Genomic DNA, 5,968 nt, shown 5'->3' with positions numbered 1-5,968 from the left:
GAGAGAGAGAGAGAGAGAGAGAGAGAGAGCCTCTAGGGCTAATCTTCGGGACGATGGTCGCTGGTGGAGAGGGGGCCGACTAGGGAGGGGACCGACTAGGGGAAGGGCCGATTTACATCTAGGCTCTCCTCATATCTTCCCCGAGTGAGCCTCCTCCCCAAAGTCCATGGCCAGCTGGCTCCAAATCTGTGGCGACTCTCGCCGCAGACACGACCAGGGCGCAGAGACGCACGCGGCTTGCCAGGAGGGGACTCAAAGGGCGGGGTAGAGATGATGGAAAGGGGGGGGGGGGGGAAGGGGAAGGAGATAACGGGCCGGAACGCTATGAATAATAAAATCTGGGTGTGTGAAAGGAGGAGGGGGAGGAGCTACGGAGCACTTGGAGGTTTTTTGTTTTTTCGACTGAAAACCAAAGGAATGGGGGAGGAGAGGGGTGGCATAAATAAAGGTTCCTCAGTCAGTGCTTTGGAGAGCCATCCCAGCTGAGGACAGCTAGGGGCTTTGGAGAGCTCCTCGGGACCGCCACCCGAGCAGCAGGGGAATTCAGAGAGTCGGAAGCTTGGGGGTTGAGGACTGGAGCTCGGGAGAGAACCTTGGGCAAGGGGCGTATCCCAGGGAAGTCTGGAAGATGGGTTTAGGCAGGTGGGCTGGGGGAAAGGAAAAAAAAAGGGTTCATGGTGTGAAAGATCAGGTTTGAATGAAGAGACTGGGAGTGTGAGAAGGCCAAGGATGGAAACAGAAGTGAACACTGGATCTTTGGAAGAAGCTGTGGATGGGGAGGGGAGGGGTTCTCGGAAGATTCCCCCTGGGCTTTATCCACCTGGCGCCAGTCAGAGCCGCAGAGCGCTTTCTCCTCCACCTCAAAAAGCTGGCCGGGACCCGGAACTGGCTGCAGCTACCCAGACAGGAAGCGTGAGCTGATCTGCTGCGAATTGCTCACGCCTCCGGTCTTTTTCGCTGCCAGGTCGGGACAGGGCAGGGAGCCCCCTCTGGCGTGGGCACAGGGATGCCCCAGGGAGGAAGGAAGACAAAGCGACTTGAGGTAGAAAACATAGGTCGGGGAGATTGATACAAAAGGAGAGCAGCGCATTTTCTTTCCTCTCACCTCCTCCACCACCACACATACACACACCCCATTCAAAGAAAGCGTTCTTCTCCTAGGATGGTCTCATCATCATCCTGGCGTGCTCTTGCTGGGTAGACATCCCCTAGCCCCAGTCCCCTCTATCCTCTCTCCCTCTTCAGAGGTTCAGGGAGCGCATCTGGTGCTGTGACTCTAGCCTCTCTGCCCAGGTCTCAGACAGAGACAGCCTTCCCTCCCTCCCCCGGTTGTTTTCCCGCCCCAGATTTATCTAACGAATCCCATCCTTGGCAAGACGGGACAAAGACGTCTTTCTTCCCTCGCCCACCTTCTTCTCCTAGGTGGGGATAGAGAGAGTGAGAAAAGGACTCAGTCCCTAGACATTGGTCTCCCGCCCTAACCCCATATTCTTCCCGAAGGTTCCCCTCGGGACCTGCCTCCTCCCTCTTCTGTTCTTCCTCTTCCTCCCTGGTAGGTCTCTACAGCTATCTGAGTCTTCCACCCCACCCCGGCTGGTAGCCCCACCCCCTTCTAGATAAAGCAACCTACTAGGGCCACAGATGCCACGTGGGCTGCCCAGGGTAAAATGAGGCACTAATGAAGGCCTGGCGTAAATCTCTCTCCTCTAACTGCCGCAGGGTACCCAGAAAGTTAGGGATTGGCAGATACAGGGTTGCGCCCTACCCGTCCCACCCCAACGTACACTCACATTACACAATGAGAATTACCGAGGAAGAGGCAGTGGAAATAGAAGGGGCTGGAGGGTGTGGAAGACTGACTCCAGATAAAGACAGAAGAATCCTGCTCTGCCAACCGGGAAAGCTGTCCTTTCCAAGCACCTTGAGCGGAATGAAGCCACCCCCAGCCTCCCCACGCTGATCCCGAAGAAATCTCGGAACGGTGAGATTACAAGGTTTAGAGCTGCAATGGACTTGAGAGAGCATCTAATCCAACCAACACTTCAATTTTATAAATGAAGACATTGAGGCCCAGAGAGGTATAGCTAACTTGTCCACAGTCATACGGGTAGCAAATATCAGAGCTAGGATTCCAATCCATGTAGAATGCCCTTCCACATCACCGAGCTGCTCCTTCACCTAGGTTTTATTTCCATCCCCTGCTACCGACTTGATGAGTGACCTTGGGGAAGTATTTTTTCCCTTAGTCAGGCCCTGGTCACTCTATAAATGGGGTAGGGAACGGGAGAGAAAGGGGCAGAATAGATTATATAATCTCTAAGGACCCTTCCAATTCCAGCATGCTATAAGCATGAGTGGACGCTGTCTCCCTTTCCCTGTATCCCGCCATTGGTTGGAGCGGCCACTGGCAGTTTTTTCAGGGCCAAGTAGGCTGGGTGATGGGGTGCTTCATTTAGCTATACAGAAGAGGAGGAATACAAGATGAGAGAAGGTGACTGGTAGAAAGGTCCCGGTGTCAGCAAACTCAGACCAGAGGCTACTCTAGACCAGAGGGGAGAAGAAGGCAGTGGATTTGCACTAGGAAGGAAGGAGGCAGGGAAGACAGAATAAGAAGAGAGGGAACGAAGGCCAACAACCCACGGATGCTCTTCTCCTGTGGTCCATAAGTCAATTTAGAAACGAACCCACCCCCATCTGCGTCCTCGGGGACAGATTTCTTCTGTCAAGTTGGTGACTCATCGGAGAAGCAGCGACGGAGGATTCCCAACAGCTGGCGATGATGAACGATACAGCCCACGAAGGAACCCCAATCAAGCCTTCCTCTTGGGGACCTGATGCTCATCAAAGCCCTATGAGTCAGGACCTGTGGCGTGCGACTGCCAACTCACCTGCCCCTCTCTAGAAGATGCATTTCTTCCGTTTAGCCACCAGGGGGAAACATAGGGCGAATTACCGGTCGCCCTCGCTTGCAGGGAACCCCGATATACCAAAAAACAAGTGTTTTTGTTTGGTTGGGTAGTTGGTTTTGCTTTGCTGTTTTTTCCTTGTTATTTAGCTCCGAGATGGAAGCTATTAAGGGGACTGCAGCTAGAAGGGACTGCAGAAGCAACTGCTCCAGTCCTTCCTTCAGTGGAAAAGGAAACGCCGGCCCAGAGACATGGCATTAGTGGCAGAACTGAGAACATAAAAAACTCAACCCTTTACTCTGTCCACTACAGGAGGCAGTAGTAACAATACCTGACCTCAAGTTATATATCCTAGGTTTGAATCTTGACTCGGCTGCTACCTGTGTGACCTAAAGCAAGTCACTTAACCTCCCTCTGCCTAAGTTTCCTCATTTATAAAATTACAGAGTTGGAGTAAATGATCCCTGAGCTCCCCCTTGCAGCTCTAAACAGATCCCCCCCAATGGAGTCTATTTACTAAACGCAGGTGCATTGTATGAAAGAGTTTGCCATAGGAATGCTTTAAACGCTCAAATTTCTTGGGACATTTAAAAATACAATTTCACTTAAATATCTTTTTCAGAAGTAGTGAGGCTAAATTTATGTGTCAATTCTACGGAGTAAGCTCCCAACATTTCTCTCTGGCCACAGCCAGCATCCCTATCCTGATTTCCCTCATGTTCTAAGAAAAACAAATGGTGCCCTTGGTCACAAAACAAGAAAGAAAAGAAAATAGGCAGAAAAAAATTGATATGAGTTCCACCACAGTGGAAAATAAAATCAAAGCAGGAGGCTTTTCATTATCTGACTTCTCATACATTTATAGCAGCATAGATTTAAAGCTGAAATAGGGCCTTTAAAATGGGACCATCTTATCCAACCCCCTCATTTTACTGGGTCCTCACTGGAACTCACCCCACTTATCTAGTCTGCTGTCACATGTTATCCTTTCTGGCTTTACAACATCTCTCTAGGATATAGTATAAACTTAACTGATTGTCATTTAAAGTCCTTTACAATTTTACTACAGCTTCTCTTTCTACATTTTCCCTCTTCCAATACCCTGTGCTACAGGACAACTGACCTAGACATATGATACATTTATGATCATCATACAATGCATTCCATATCCTGCCTTTGAAGAGATTGGCCTCCATTCCTGTAACGTCTTCCCTCCTTTCTTTCGTCACTTGTAACTGTTAGTTCCCTTCAAAGTTCAGCTCAAATGGAACCTCTTTCAAGATGTCTTTCTTGATTACCCTAGGTTTTAGAATTCTATTCCTCTACTCAGATCCCAAAACAGTCTTTATTTTTTTTCCATTATTCTGCATTAACTTACTTGTGAGCATAATGAATCTTCCCCCAGAAAGAAGTACAGTGTAGCACTTACTACTAGGCACTTAACTGAAAGTGTTTGATTGATTTGGTCTGGCCTCCTTATTATGAGGAAAGATCTTTGTAAATGTAGTGGACCCATCCCTTCTTCCCTCTCTCTCCTACCCCTATAGAGCATGCTCAGAATCACCAGTCCTAGTTTGGTGGGCAATGAGGAGCTTGGGCCCTGCTCACAGCCATGTGTTGACCCAACCCTAAAATGACTTAGCACTTCTTCCCCAAAGTCAGTCCTTCCCTAGAAATCAAAGTGGTCCAAATAGTTGGTGCCCAAGTATTTTAGGGAGCCAGGAGAGATGTGTTTCCTCTTCTGTGAAATAAGGAGAATAGGCTAGGGGGTGGGAAACCTACAGCCTCTAAGCCACATATGACCCTGTAAGCCTTCAAATGCAGCCCTTTGACCAAATCCAAACTTCACAGAACAAATCCCCTTAAAAATAAAAGGATCTGGGGCGGCCAGGTAGCACAGAGAGTAAGAGCACCGGCTGCAGTGTTGAGAAGACCTGGAGATCGAATCCCAGGCTCAGACGGTTAGCACCCACCCAGAAACACCTGGCCGTGTAACCTTGAGCAAGTTACTTAACACTGATTGCTTTAAAAAAAATAAAATAAAATAAATAAGTAAAAGGATTTGTTCTGTAAAACTTGCACTCAGTCAAAAGGCTATACCCAGGGACCTAGAAGGCCATATGTGGCCTCGAGGCAGCAGGTTCCCCACTGGTAGGTAATTGCTAAGATCCTATCTAGTCTACATTCACTATCTGAACATTCTATGTTCTCACCTGCCCCATGAACAGAGGCCAATTATTTGGGTTGATCACCTCTTGATGAATCTAATTCATTATACAATAAATTTATTTATATAGCTTCTCCTATTGTATTTATACAACCCCAATGGGGCAAGAGGAAGTTTCCTAGGGAGGATGAGAAAAGCAATCTGTCTCACAATATTCTCTTGTCTGGGGCTTCCTTTATCTAGTAGCCCCAATATTCCAGATCTGCTTTAAAGTCTGTGACCCCCATTGCCAAGGGCAGCACCTCTCTTAGATAGTCTAATCATTTAGTGTAAGTAAACTTCTTACACCATCACAAATTTAGAGATGAAAGGGATGACCACTTGGCATACCTCTCTCCTCTCATTTTAGAGAGGAGGAAACTGAGGTCCAATAAGTGACTTCCCATGGTCACACAGGTAAAAAATGACATAGGTGGAATTTAAATCAAGATCTTCCTGACTCCAAATCCAGTGCTCTTTCTACTCTACCACTTTCTCTGGAGACCATGTTGGTGTTTTCCAAAGGGACATGTGCTAGGTTAGTAAAGAGAGAATTGAACTGGCATTAAATTACCATAATTCATGTCCCACCACTTCTAATGACATTTGGTATGAACTTGGAAAAATTATTTCATCTCTCAGAGAGATTACTAGTGTGGGTCAATAGGAAGAACATTAATATTGACAAATGAAGTTCCAGAGTTTGGATTCTGGCCCACAATATCATAGATCTCAACAAATAAATAATAAATGAACAAGTAAATAAAATATAGGAAGGAAAGAATAGAGGGAAGAAGGAAGAAAGGAAAGAGGGAAGGAAGGAAGGAAGGAAGGAAGGAAGGAAGGAAGGAAGGAA

This window comes from Petaurus breviceps, unplaced genomic scaffold (assembly GCF_028583685.1).
Source record: "Petaurus breviceps papuanus isolate PSGF00001 unplaced genomic scaffold, PetGlider_PUasm1.0 98, whole genome shotgun sequence".
Lineage (NCBI taxonomy): Eukaryota > Metazoa > Chordata > Mammalia > Diprotodontia > Petauridae > Petaurus > Petaurus breviceps.
Note: the sequence above shows the minus strand (reverse complement) of the source record.